General features: G+C 43.2%; 1 protein-coding gene across 1 annotated transcript in view; it reads right to left on the bottom strand.

Annotated features, from left to right (window-relative positions):
- Nucleotides 1-15,089, bottom strand: part of LHFPL2 (LHFPL tetraspan subfamily member 2) — a 148,228-nt gene that overhangs the window by 103,881 nt on the left and 29,258 nt on the right. The window lies entirely within an intron of this gene.

The following is a 15,089-nucleotide window of genomic DNA, read 5'->3' as shown; positions in this document are numbered from 1 at the left end:
AACTAAGGCACAAATGAAGCAGCCTCACACCAAGTGAAACTATCTACCTTACTATTGCCTGCACAAAGGGTGAGGAACCCTTTTTCTCTCAAGGGCTGCATACTGGTGAGGAATGAGGCTGGAGAGAAAAGTGGGCAGAGCCATAGCCCAAAGTGATTTGCAACGCGGCAGAAAAAGAAAGGGGTGGTGATCCTGTTCTCTGTCTTTTCCCACATTTTTGTATTTTTCCCCTCCTTGCTCACACTCCACTTCTCCAAGCATCCCATCCCTCTCTCTCTCTCCCATCTGCTCTCCAATTTTTCCTCCTTTCATTCCTCCATGCTCACCTACCCCTCCATCACACACACACACTCACTCCTTTTGCGGGGGGGGGGGGAGAAGATGATGAAGGGGTGGTCCAGAAAGGCAACAGAGGAGTCGTGGATCAGGAAGCCATAACTGGGCGAGGACAAGGGCTTGCATTACTTCAGCAGGAAAGGAAACTGTCATGGGGCCAAGGAGAAAAGGCCACAGGCCATATGGCAAGGCACCATGGGCCTGTTCCAGACTATGGGACAGTGGTTCTCCATCCCTGGACTACACTGGCAGATACTGCTCTCAAGGGTTGCAGATAGGAGTCTTCCCCAGATCTACCTGGACATGCCAGGATTGAACCTGGAACCTTTTACATGCAAAGCATATACTCTACAGAGGCTTCTAAGAACAAAACGGAGGGGGGGGGCACAGTTTTTGCTAATTCTGCCTTTCCCTGCAGACTCCCATACCATCACCCTCCCAACATTCTGGAGCAGAATTTGGGGGCGCAGGGCAAAAGGGGAGCCAAGATCAGAGAACTCTGGGTCCAACCCATTATCAAAACACATCAAAAACAATCCATGTAGTGCATAAACAAAAACAGAAAGCAATGAGAGCCAATCTAAAAGCATAGTCCCCAAAGGGCCATCTGCCTTTGAAAAATAGACCAACCTTCCCCAACCTGGTGCCCCCAGATGCATGGGGCTACAACTCTCACCATCCCACGCCACCATGGCATTGGTTGTACTGGCTGGGAATGATGGGAGTTCTAGTTCCACACACATTTGGAGGGCACCAGGTCAGGGAAGGCCAAGAGAGATGAACCTTCTGAAGAAGGGCATTCCAATATTTTGGAACCATGACTAAAAAACCCTCTGCTCCTAGTAGATATTAATCGAATGTCCAAAAGGACAGAACCTGAAGCTGGGCTTTATTATCCGATCTCAACACTTAGGCTGGAGGAAGACACGAAATGAGAGAATATGCTTCTTTGGGGCAATTAGGGCCTTGAAATAGGTATGAATACAAACTGGTGAGCAATACAAATGTACTGAATTAGATGTAATATGTTAAATACCATGTTATGCCTGTCAGTCATTAGGCCATGGCATTCTGTACCAAGTGAAGTTTCCAGACTATCTTCAAGAGCATATTACAATAATCTAGCTGGGAAGTCACCAAGGTATAGATGACAAGGGCCAGATTTCAATCCTCCAACCATAGCTAGAAAAACCTCTCTGAGACACAGCCATCATTTAAGATTCCAGGAGCAAAGCTGTCTCCAGAATTACCCTGGTCTATATAATCCCAACCCTTCACGGAAAGTATGACCCAGTCTAGACCAGGCATTTCCCTATCTAGCTGGTCTGCTGAATCCCTCACCACCATCATCATCTCTGCCTTGCCTGGGTTAAGCTTACATTTATTCATCCCATCAAGTAAAGAACTGATCCTAGACATTTGGCAAAGGAAGCTACTGCCACACCTGGATCAGATGAGACAGAAAATACTAGCTGGGTGTCACCAGCATACTGATGGCACCGGACACATAATTCCAGATGATTTCACCCAATGAATTCCTGTGGATCTTAAATAGTACAAGACACAAAACCAAACTTTGTGGAACCCCACAGCATAATTTCCATGGGGAAGAGCAACCATAGCCACCTTCACATGGAACAATAAGCTAGGATTCTTGAGAATCTTGGCTTACTGTTAATTAACTATGTGCAGATACATGCAGCCTGTTCACTCCTAAATGGCTACTCCCGTTAGTGGGATTGACTAAACAAACTGGGAATGCTTTATTTAGCATGTCATCGAAACTGAGGATCCTGTCACTCCAAAACAAGCCAGGGTTTGTAAATCAAGAATAAACTTGGTTTATGATTCTGACTAGTAGAAGGTGGAGACAAGAAGGAGCAAATGTGCTGCATGCACCAGTATGCAAACTCATTTACAATAAACCAGGATTGTCTAGAATCCTGGCTTATCTTTCCATGCAAACACAGCCAGTGACCTGCTTCACATGTAATGCCAATTCATGGCTTGTTTAATCCATAAATTGGTGGGGCAGCACCAGAGCAAGCATACTGCCTCCCACACACTTACCATTTCCACTTTGCATTTTTTGCTTTCATCAACAACCCAGGAACAGCCCAGAGTTTTAACCCAACAACAAACCATGGGTTCAAATGCTGGGTTGTTTCTCCTTCCACAACCCAGAGTTCTGGGATCTCATGTCACATCAAATAACTCAGGATAGGGGTGCTCCTGGGTTGTTGATGAAAGTGGAAGTGGCGAGCTGGCGGGAGGCAGTACGCTCACTTGCTGCTAAATGGCCCCATCTAATAATTAGTCATTATGTGAGAACTGGGCCAGTGTCTCAGCAAGACCTCCTGGAATCTCCATCCAAGTTGGGAGGACAGTAAAGTTTGCTAACAGTATACTCAGAACAAATAATGTATAGCCAACCAGTAATATACACTATAAAATACATCACATATTAGACCATGTTTATTTAAAACATGTTTATTCTATGTCAATCTATAAAACCCAGCTTTTGGGGGTGGGGAGGGAGAGAAAGAAATATCAAGATTCTCTCAGCTCAATTTTCAGTTTTTTCCCTCTATGCTGAAAAGAAGCCTGCCAGTTGTTCATACCCAATTAGTAAGGAAAAAGACCTTCAGAACAGCTGTGCCTGAGATAAAAATGGTGAATATAAAATACAGCACATTCAGAAAGGGTATCTAAACATATTTCACTGGCAACCTCTCATCATTATAGTATGTTCAACTGTTTATTTGTCACATTTTCTTACAGCTGCATTATGATGCAAACAAAAAGAATGAAACTCAATATATACAATAATCTCAAGGGCATTGTCCACTCTGTAGCAAGCCCTGACTGGACTCTCCTGCAGAACATCTGGAGTTGAACGTATTTGAATTTGTCTGGCTAAACAAAGGATCCCCCTTTCTTCCCTGCCAATACAAGGAAGGATTTAATGCTTCAGCAGGGACCAGAAATCTGAAACTCAATCCAACATTTTCATAAAATGATTCACAGACATTCACTTTCAGCCCAGGATAAGAGAACTCTTTAAAGCAGCTTTTCCCAATGTGGTGCCCTCCAAATATTTTTTAAACTACAACTCCCATCAGTTCTTGTCAGTATGGCCAATTGTCAGGGATGATGGGAGTTGTAGCACAACATATCTGGAAGGCACTATGTTGGAGAAGGCTACATTAAATAAATTGTGAGCTGAGTAAGAGTGGATCCATGCAACTGTTTTCTTTCCTAAATTGACATTTTGCAGATACTTTGCAGATACTATCTACGTGTTATCCAATCATTTGTCATCCCTCATTTTGACACACCTGAATCTAATAAGAAGACGACGTTACAGACAGGTATGCATCAAAAGGTGACTGAATAAATCACTTCATTGAGGGGAAAATGGTCCAGTTTAGTTCTATATATCATTCTTTGATCTGTATTAGCTTTCTGAAGAGAAATTCAATGTACAGAGAGGTCTGTGAATGAATGAGTACTTTTCTTACGCTGCATTAACATGCCTTTTGAAGTTATTGTTGCAGCTGGCTGGTTCTGTGATCTGAGCGTTCTGGGCAGCTAAGTGATAAGTCTGAAGATAAGAGACATGGAGGATCAAAAGAAATAGAGAAAGATAGGGAAATTGAGAACGTTGATGAGGCAAGGAAGACCAAATGGTATCCAACTGTTTTAAAAAGTGATCCACCTTAAATTCAAAATAAATAGTAAGTATCTTAAGTGCATGTGCTTTTTCTAATTGAAAATATTGCTAGTCTTAGGGAAATTTAGTTATACATTTTAAATGTTTGCTGACCATCCTGATGCTTAGGTGTATTTTTTGTTGGAACTGATTATCTACATTGAGATGTTTCACTCCATTACTTACGCTTTTATTAACCAAGTACTGACTAGGCTTAACATAGTAATAAAGAAAATCAATGTTGGAAGTCCACTTATTTAATGAACAAAATCTCAGGAGACACAGGGTCAATCTGGAAGTCTCTTTCAAGTGCAGATTTGGAAATCCAGTTTACAGTCTTTTGCACCAGACCTGTTTATTGGTAAAATAATCTAGTATACAACAATCAAAACAGTCTAGACCCATTTCTTGTTGATGGTATCAATTCTAAATATCTTAAACTGCTGTTTTGTTTAGAGACTGAGTAGATATTTATTCATATACATTAAAATGCCACCATGCTTTTTAATTAAAAGTATGGCACATTCACCTGTCTTTTAAAAACTTGCAAGTTTGAAAGTGAACTTAAAAGTGGCAAATAAAAAAATGGCTGAGTAGTTTCTCAACCACAGCTCACTATTTTTGCCAGGTTGTAGTCCTGCTCCCGTTCTGCTGGAAAACTGGGTCCAGTATTCAAGCCATTAGGTGATACATTAGGATAAAGAGGCCAAACTCAGTAACTACCTTAATTCAATCTTTATAAAGGAAGAAAGCTACAATGAATCTTTTAGGGAGCAATCCTATGTCTGTTAGACAGAGCCTAGATGGTCATAGGATATGTGGGTTTCTGGGAACCAACCTCTGCACTCCGAGCAGCATGGAACAGCCCTGTCCTCCGCGCTCGCAAGAGGAGTGCGGAGTGGCAGGAAAGGGGCGTTCTGGGGCAGAGAGAGCACAGCTGCCTCTACCACACATCCTATGTGTCATACAGCAGCCTCCTTCCCCGCTCTGTCCTCCTGTGACTAGACAGCCAAAAAAGCAGGACAGGCTGTCTAACTGAAGAAGCAGGAGAGGAGGAGCATGGAGGGAACGATCCCCTCCGTGCTGCTCTTGCCCTGCTTTGGATAGGTGGTCACCTCCGAGTTTGGAGGGGGGCGCCTATCTCGATAGGATTGCACCCTTAGCAACATTAACTGGAAAAAGGTCTCAGATTATGATAACACTTGCTTGGATAATCTAAATGAATTGAGGGCCAGTTACTATTCACTCCAGGGTGTTAACTAGTCAAATCACAGAAGCTACAAATTAGGGCTTTTCTACCCAAGCCTGTTAATCCACTACATCTACTTTCAGTTTCATAACATAAGCGACATCTGAGAGCTACATGAGAAGCATTTCCTTTCCTGCTTTTCAGTTACATAACCTCTAGGTGGCACTGTGTTATAGCAGAATAGCATAAATATACAAGGGAAAAAATGTTTGCTTTCGCTTTAGGAAATGAAAACTGCATTTTTCCTGCAAAACTGGAGGGTCATGATGTTGTCTAAAGAACCATAAACAACCATGAGTAGGGAATGACGAGCACAGAATAAATGCCTTGTGTAGAAAAGCTCTTGGATACGAGAATAAATGGATACCTGGCACGGTCTAAGAACACATATAACATCTGTCTTCAAAAAAGCAAAGGATGTTCCAGTGAACTAAGATTTCTTTGTTTAACTTTAATACTAAGGAAGCTGTTAGAGAAAGAATAAAACTAGTTTATAAGCACCCAGAGGAAAAAATAATGGAGGATACCAGTTAGCATAGTTCATAAAGGGGGGGAACTCGTATTGGAACTATCTTGTTTCCTTCTTTGATAAAGTCAACAATATGAGAGCAGCTGATACAATATATCTTCTGTTCAGCAGAGCTTTTGACCTCATCCTCCTACATGACATTCTGGTAAGATGTTTGCATAGTCAGAATAGCTGCTCATCCACTTGGCACCACTCTCATTTTAAGAATACTGCATCCTGTACTCAAGGTAATACCCAGGATTTGTTTCCAGTCTGGGCAATAGTTCAATCTTGGTAATACAACGCTCCATTGTTGTACAACGATAGAGAGAAGTTTTTCTTCCTCTCTTATAATATTGTAACCTAGAGTCATCTAATAAAGTTGAATGGTGGGAGATTCAGGACAGACAAAAGGAAGCACTTCTTCATAAAAGTGCATAGTTACAGTAAACTATGGAATTCCCTAGCACAAGATGTGGCGAGGGCCACCAACGTAGATTGCTTTAAAGGGGGATTAGACAAATTCGTGGAAGAGGCACTCGGAGGAGGGCCTCAGATACTGAATGTAGGGTACAGGTAGGGGCTTACCAGGAGAGGTGTTCCACCAGGTACTGCAGTCCTGAGATGTATAAGGCTTTGTAAGTTAACACCAGAACCATGAATTGGGCTTGGAAGCGTACAGGCAGCTAGTGGAAGCAGGCCAGAATCGGTGCTATATGCTCAGACTCCCTTAACCAGTAGGTTAAGATGCCGCCCCCTTGCTTGTCTGCAGTGGCAGGGAATTCAAGAGGCAGTCGCTAAGCCCCATTCAGCATGTGGGAGCCAGGAGGGTGAGTCTTACTTTTATTTCTACCATCATTCCACCCATAGAGATTCTTCTCTAATAAAACTTCTGTTATCATCTTACTTTTTCATGAATATGGAATATTACATAACCCCGTCCCGTTTTTGTCATCCCAATATCCCATTTTTGTCTCAAGGAAATATGGTCAGCCTATTCAAAAACTATTGGAGAAATGGAGAAGTACCTTTTGCCGTCTCCAGTTTTTACTACTTAGCACTTTTATTAGATAAATTACCACCACTTAACTACTGCACAAGATTCCCTAGGGAGAAAAAAACAAATATATACACACACACTGAGAACACACTTCCTTAACTTAAGTGTTTAGCATAGTGTAAACAGCTTTTTAAGTTCAGTGACAAACCCCAATTTTGCAAAACAAACACATTACAGTATTCAGCAGAAAGGATGTGTGCAATTTTCCTGGTTCAGCACAATGTTAATGGGATTTCCATTTCTTTCCTGTTTTAATTTTAAGAATGGGTTTTCTGATAAACCTTGCTTCTACTGTTTCTATTCCTGTACGTGCTAAGAAAGGTCAAGGATTTGTTGCTAAACTATATTCTGAGTGGATGACAAAAAGTGTTGTTCATGGTTTGAACATTGGAAGTAATACAGCAGCTCCAGTATTAGGGCTGTGCATATAAATTATTCAGCTAAAGGCAAAGTTATTTAAGCTGTGATCTTGTACGTAATTACATTCACATACACTGAAAATCAATGGGACATGTGTGTGTTGACTGTGTGCAGGACTAAAGACACAATGAGTAATGGTGTTTTAATACATCCTGCCTTCTCCATTAAATGACTAGCCCTTAGAGAATTTGGCTGCATGCACCAAATACAGAACACAAGATGGCTAGAGCTAGACATGTCTTTGAACCTTTAAGCTGTAAGGAAATTACATTTTGCCTCCACGAAGAGGCCACACTCATTTAACTACTTTCATATTTTTCACCTGTAGGCTTATGCACACATAACATTTAAAATATGAAATACTATTATACAAAGTTAGTATCTCCACCACGACAATGAATCTGTTCTAAATACTTCATAGAACTACTCAGAATAGAAAAATATTTAAACCAATACTATTTGGGCAGGTTCACACATAATGGCCAGACATGATTTGGCAATCATGAATGTGACTTAAGTTTCCATGTTCCAAAGCCCGGACCAGGCACGGGAAGGCAGCCGGGACATCATACTGAGGCAGGTGAGTCAATTTACCATCTTATTGGCTCTGGCTGGGACTGTGTTGCTGCCAGAGAGCAGCCACCCCCCTGGCTGGAACTGAAGAGGGGGAAAAAACTCCCCTGGGCTAATTACTGCTGATTTGAGCTGGCTGGGCCCAAGTTCCCTGGGAAGCCTCTTATCTGCCCAGCTCTGAGGCAGGGTGGCAGCACCAAAGGCAGGGTCGCCTCTTTGAGGCGAGGCGCTTTGGGGGAGATGCAAGGGCAAGGGCCACCCCCCTAATATCGGTTGATTGGTTCTGTAGCTTCTATGTGTGGGGGTTGGTTGTTTTTTGCTTAGGGTCTTGTTATGTGCCTGGGAGAGAGGATGTATGGCCAAGTCAGGGTACTTGAGGGGGCCCCAATTAGTGTGGTTACACATCAAGGGAGATATGGCATTGGGAGGAGGGCTAGCCAGGTTAGGGGAACATGGCCCAGACAGTTAATGGCTGTGCCGTATTCCGGCCCTTCTCCCATCCGCAGGCATGGTGGTTGCCCTATCAGCCTGCCCTCGGGTCTCCAGATGCTGCTTTTAAATGCCAGATCAGTTCAAAATAAGACCTTCCTCATCCATGATTTAATAGTAGGTAAGGTGGCCAATCTGGCATGCATAAACAAGACCTGGGTGGGTGAGCAGGGAGGAGTTAGCCTCTCCCAGCTCTGCCCACCGGGGTACTTGGTTTAGCATCAGGGAAGATCTGAGGGCCAGGGAGGAGAGGTTGCTGTGGTCTATAGGAATTCCATCTCCCTCTGCATGCTGCCTGTCCATGTGATAACTGTTCTGGAGTATTTGCACCTTGTGTTGGGCCAGCAGGACAAACTGCGTATTATGTTGGTGTACCACCACCACCCCCGCTGCTCAACAGACTCCCTACCTGAGCTGACGGAGGTGGTCTCAGGTGCATTGTTGGTTCTGGGGGATATCAACATTCATGCTCAGGGCAACTAGTCTGGGGCAGCTCAGGATTTCATGGCCTCCATGATGACCATGGGACTGTCCCAACATGTCATCGGCCCAATGCATGTTGTGGAGCATACTCTAGACTTGGTGTTCTCAACTGGACATGGAAATGGTGGTCTGAAGGTGGGGGACTTTGCATCAGTCCCCTTGTCATGGTCAGATCATTGCCTGCTTAGTTTTAGACTTACAGCAGATTTTTGAAAAGCAAATAGCCAATGTTTCAAGGAAGCATGATGTAGTAGTTATGGGGGACCTCAATTTCCCCGATATTTCTTGGGAGACAAATTCTGCAAAACATGGCCCCTCAAGGAAATTCCTGACTTGTGTGGCAGATAACTTCCTCCTACAGAAAGTAGAGGAAGGAACCAGAGGATCAGCTATCCTTGACTTGATCCTAACCAAAAGAGATGACTTAGTGGGTAAAGTAGCAGTTACGGGAACTCTGGGCGAAAGCAACCATGTTGTACTTGAGTTCTTGGTTCTAAAGGAAGCAAAAGCCAAGTGTAGCCAAACCCGTACCCTGGATTTTAGGAAAGCCAATTTTAATAATCTCAGAACAATGATAAGTAAGGTCCCACGGCAAGCGACTCTAACAAGTAAAGGAGTCCAAGATGGGTGGGAGTTTTTAAAAAAGGAAATTCTCAAGGCACAATTACAAACAATTCCAACAAGAAAAAAAGGTAGAAGCCAACAGAAGAAGCCAACAGACGTTTCACAAAAAGCTTAGAGATGACCTAAAAACAAAAAAGTACACATATAGGAAGTGGAAGGAAGGACAAGCAACAAAGGAAGAGTACAGGGAGATAGCACAGAATTGCAGGGATGGCATCAGGAAGGCTAAAGCTGAGAACGAGCTGAGGTTAGCGAGGGATGCGAAAAGCAACAAAAAAGCTTTCTTCAGCTACGTGCATAGTAAAAGACAGAGGAAAGAAATGGTGGTTCAGCTATTCAATGAGGATGGCAAAATGATAATAGATGACAAAGAAAAGGCAGAAGTGCTCAATTCCTGCTTTGGCTCAGTCCTCTCCCAAAAGAGGGACTATGAGCCCCCTGGCAAAGGCGAAGTACAGGCTGAAGGGGCAGGATTGCCGCTTGAGATTGATAGACATATGGTCAAGGAACACCTAATTACTTTGAATGAGTTCAAATCTCCAAGGACAGATGAACTGCATCCTAGAGCAATAAAGGAACAATAAAGGAACTGAAGAAGAACTTTCAGAGCCACTGTCTATTATCTTTGAGAAAGCACGGAGGATGGGTGAAGTGCCAGATGACTGGAGGAGGGCTAATGTTGTCCCTATCTTCAAAAGGGAGGAACCTAGGAACTACAGACCAGTCAGTCTGACATCAGTCCCTGGGAAAATTCTGGAGCAGATGATAAAGCAATCAGTCTGTAAGCACCTTGAAAACAATGCAGTGATTACTCGAAGCCAACATGGATTTGTCAAGAACAAATCCTGCCAGATGAATCTGATCTCATTTTTTGATCAGGTAGCCTCCCTTGTGGACTGTGGGAATGCTGTGGACATCATATACCTCGACTTCAGCAAAGCTTTCAACCAAGTGCCCTATGATATCCTGATGAGCAAACTAGCTCAAAGTGGGCTAAATGAAACAACCATCAGGTGGATCCACAGTTGGCTACAGACTCGAAGAGTGCTTGTCAATGGGATTTTCTCAAACTGGGGAGAGGTAACGAGCGGGATACCGCAGGGCTCAGTCCTGGGCCCAGTGCTCTTCAACATTTTTATTAATGACTTGGAGGAAGAGGTGCAGGGAATGCTGATCAAATGTGCAGATGACACAAAATTGGGCAGGACAGCTAATACCTTGGAAGACAGAAATAAAATTTAAAGTGATCTTCATAGACTGGAGCACTGGGCAGAAAACAACAGAATGAAATGTAATAGGGATGAATGTCAAGTTCTGCACCTAGGAAAAAGAAACCAAAGGCACAGTTACAAGGTGGGCTCAACAACACTACACACAAGAAGGATCTTGGAATTGTTGTCGATCACAAGCTGAATATGAGCCAACAATGTGATGTGGCTGCAAAAAAGGCAAATGCTCTTTGGGGCTGCATTAATAGAAGCATAGCTTCCAAATCCCAGGAAGTACTAGTTCCCCTCTACTCAGCACTGGTTAGGCCTCATCTGGAGTATAGTGTCCAGTTCTGGGCACCACACTTTAAGAATAATGCAGACAAGCTGGAGAGGGTTCAGAGGAGGGCAACAAAGATGATCAGAGGTCTGGAAACAAAGCCCTATGAGGACAGACTGAAAGAACTGGGCATGTTTAGCCTTGAGAAGAGAAGACTGAGGGGAGATAGGATAGTGCTCTTCAAGTACTTCAAAGATTGTCACAGAGAGGAAGGCCAGGATCTCTTCTCGATCATCCCAGAATAATGGACATGGAATAATGGGTTCAAGTTACAGGAAGCCAGATTCCGGCTGAACATCAGGAAAAACTTCCTGTTAGAGCAATATGACAATGGAACCAATGACCTAGGGAGGTAGTGTGCTCTCCCACACTGGAGGCATTCAAGATGAAGCTGGACAGCCATCTGTCAGGGATGGTTTGACTTGGATTCCTGCATTTAGCAGGGGGTTGGACTTGATGGTCTTATAGGCCCCTTCCAACCCTACTATTCTATGATTCTATGATTCCCCTCTGCAAGGGTGGGGGACCTATTAAAACGGTCTGCCCCCGAAGGCTAATGGATCCGGATGGTTTCCAGAGGACTCTAGGGAGGTTTCCGGTTGATACAGCGGGCTCTCCTGTCGAAACCATGGTTGATCTATGGCATGCAGAAATAGAATAGAATAATAGGGCTGGAAGGAGCCCACAGGACCATCTAGTCCAACCCCCTGCTCAATGAAGGAAGCCTGATTCCCAGGCGGTCTGCCATCAAAGTACTAACCAGGGCTGACCCTGGTTATCTTCCGACATCAGACGAGATCGACGCAGGCGGTTGACATGATTGCTCCTGAGCACCCTCTCCTGAGTAGAACTCATACTGCTCCGTGGTATACCCCACTGCTGAGAGCAATGAAACAAAATAGGAGACAGCTTGAGTACAGATGGAGAAAAAAGTGGATGCAACTGAACGCTTGTATGTGCCTATGGTAAAGTATATTCAAGTGCAGGGAGGGCAGCAAAAAAAATCTTCTTGCTCCCTCTATTGAATCTTCTATCTGCCACCCAGCAGAACTCTTCAGAGTTGTCCAGGGGCTACACGTGCCAGCCCTAAAGACACTGTAGACCCCTCTAAGGACTGCTGTAATGCATTTGCTAGGCACTTCCAGGATACAATCTCTTGCATATGCTGGGACTCCAGTGTTAAAGCAGGTGAATCTGGTGAAGTGTCCAGAGCACAGACTTGTCCTGTTCTACTGGATGAGTTTCAGTTGGTACAGCTTGAGGACATTGACAAGGTGCTTGGACAGGTTCATGCAACCACTTCTGTACTGGAACCTTGCCCCTCTTGATTTATAAAAATCAGCAGGGAAGGAACAGCTGGCTGGGCCAGGGAGGTGATTAATGCCTCCTTGCGAGAAGGAGTGGTCCCGGGCTGCCTCAAGAGGTGGTGGTGAGACTACTCCTGAAGAAACCCTCCCTGGACCTGGAAAATCTTAATAATTTTAGGCCAGTGTCAAGTGTTCCTTTCCTGGGCAAGGTTCTTGAGCAGGTGGTTGCCAACCAGCTTCAGACACTCTCTGATGATGCCAATTATCTAGATCCATTTCAGTTGGGATTCAGGCCAGGTTTTGGCATGGAAACAGCCTTGGTCACCCTGTATGATGACCTATGTCATGAGAGAGACAGGGGGAGTGTGACCTTATTGATCTCCTTGATCTCCCGGTGGCTTTTGATACCATCGACCATGGTATCCTTCTGGGACAAATTTCTGAGCTGGGAGTGGGAAGCACTGCATTGCATTGGTTTCTCTCCTACTTGGATGGTCGGCTCCAGATGGTGGTGCTTGGGGAATATTGCTCAGCCCCATGGATTCTCCAGTATGGGGTTCCACATGGGGTTGGTTTTGTCCCCCATGCTATTTAACATCCACCAATAGAGGCCTCTCTCCTTTGCAAAATCCATGTGTAGAGGGCAACAAAATGGCGGGGAGGTCAAACTAGCATGCTCATTCCCACTTGCCCTCCTCACATGTAGAACTTACATACAAGAACAACTGAATAGCACTTATGGTTTGCTGGAACCAGAAAGTAAGGGAGGGTATTACAGCACATGAGCCTGAGGCATGGTCACAACAGCCAAACCATAGACAGAGACTCCTCATATTTTGTTTTTCATAGATGAGACCAAAAAACAAAACAAAAAAAAGAAAAAAGAAGAACTCTTGGCATTCCCAGAGATGACATTAAGCAAGTGAAGAACCACAGGGTTTCATCCATGTCTCTTTTCTGGCCTTTTAATGCCAATGGGTGAAACCCATGGGAAAAGAGGGTCTTAAAGCTGTAGAGGCACCTGGAATGGCTCCGTGCTGCTATTTCTAAGCCAAGGGAAAGTGCCACCATACATGTCTGTTTCCCCACCTAGAAAGAGAGATGTGGTCCCCTTATTCAGGAAACACTGTTGCAAGATGGGCTGGGGAGAGGAAGCTGGCACTGGAAAATGGCAGGAGAAAGGGAGCCAGTAGGCTGCCGGCGATATGGTGGCATGGTGGGCACTATGGCACAGGCAGGCATGATTTCAACAGACAAGAGCCATTTGTTTTATTGTTTAATACTGCTTCCCAGTCAATTAGGAAGTGTGTGTTTGTGTGCGTATCTAATAAATAATCTTTCATGTGGCTTTTAAACTAGAACTATTTAGATGTAAACTGGGGTGGGAAATACAATCCAAGTTTTATGGTGAATTAAGCTAAATTCACATGACCACATCCAGTCCTTGAGATTATTACAAGTATCGTATAATGTGTCTGGTTGTTAAAAATAGCTATCATGGGCCAGCTACAATGGAGCTTTTTCATTGCTATCAGTGACGGGAAAACCTGTGTACAATAAGCCTATCATATGATAATCACCAAGTGAATGAATTGTGAATGGATTGTCATGTGAATGGATTGTGGCATGTCAACAACTTGGTAAGGCCAATTACACAGATATTATAAGATGGATGGAGCATCCTGCAAAGATAGCCAGCAAACTAAAGCAAAGAGCTCAACATATTAAACTCCTCAGCATAAATCTTGAGTATTTGAATTGCAATAATGATCTACAAGAGCTACTAGTAGAACAGAATGTGAGACAGATATAAATATATAATCTCTCTTTCTTTAGGCAGCCCTACCTTTACCACGGTCAACTGTAGCTTCTTTAGTTAGCATTCTACCTTTTACGATAAAATTAATATACTTTGTAGACAATTATTTCATATATTTAGGACACTTCACTAGCAAACACAATATTCTTAAAGTCTGCCCTTACAATGCCAGTCCCTTGGCTCTTACAATGCCAATTTATTTATTAAGCAAGCAATAGTTTATTTCTATATAGTTTATTTTTTTCAAAAGTGACACCGCTTTGGCCATAAACTCTTTTCCAGATGTTCTGTTCTATTCATGTTGGGGGGGGGGAATCTCCTCCTCTGCTATAATTTGGTGACAATGTACTGTTATTACACAATATGTGTGAGTAAAACCAGTTGCTTCTAAGTAGACTGTGGGGAAAAAAATACTATGTGACCAGCTATCCTTTCCAAATGTTCTACTGTTCTTTGAGATGTGCACATTTTCCACTGTCTTTAACAGAGAAAAGGCCCAGCCAGCTGACTGGGCCAGAAGAAACAACATTGCAGGTCATGTTAGCTTTTGAGTACTTAGCTTTTATTTATTTATTTATTCATTCATTCATTCATTCATCTCATTTCTATATCGCCCAATAGCCAAAGCTCGCTCTCTTTTGAGAGATTCAAAACTGTGCATTCTGTTGTTTTGAAAAATAGAACTTGCTCTCTTTGGGCAAATTTATGCTAGGCTCATAACATTCAGTATAAACATTAAAGTCTTAGAGAAAAGTTTGAAAGTATGCTTCATTTATGGCAGCTTGACTTTTCAAAAGAGTTCAATGCTGCTTTTCAAAATTTCTGATTGCTTCTTAGAGGGTAATTTTGAAAACTCATTTGAGGGTTTTACAGATGTTTGGTGCCTTTTACACAGTTACATTGAAGCTTCTTTGTTTTATGGCAATTAAGATGAATGCTCCATTTTTGCTACAGATAAAAA

The sequence above is a fragment of the Heloderma suspectum genome, chromosome 2, assembly GCF_057233095.1.
Source record: "Heloderma suspectum isolate Gila_16-S chromosome 2, 16-S_ref, whole genome shotgun sequence".
Taxonomy (NCBI): domain Eukaryota; kingdom Metazoa; phylum Chordata; class Lepidosauria; order Squamata; family Helodermatidae; genus Heloderma; species Heloderma suspectum.
The sequence above is the reverse complement of the archived record's forward strand: the minus strand, read 5'-3'. Positions and strand labels throughout refer to the sequence as shown.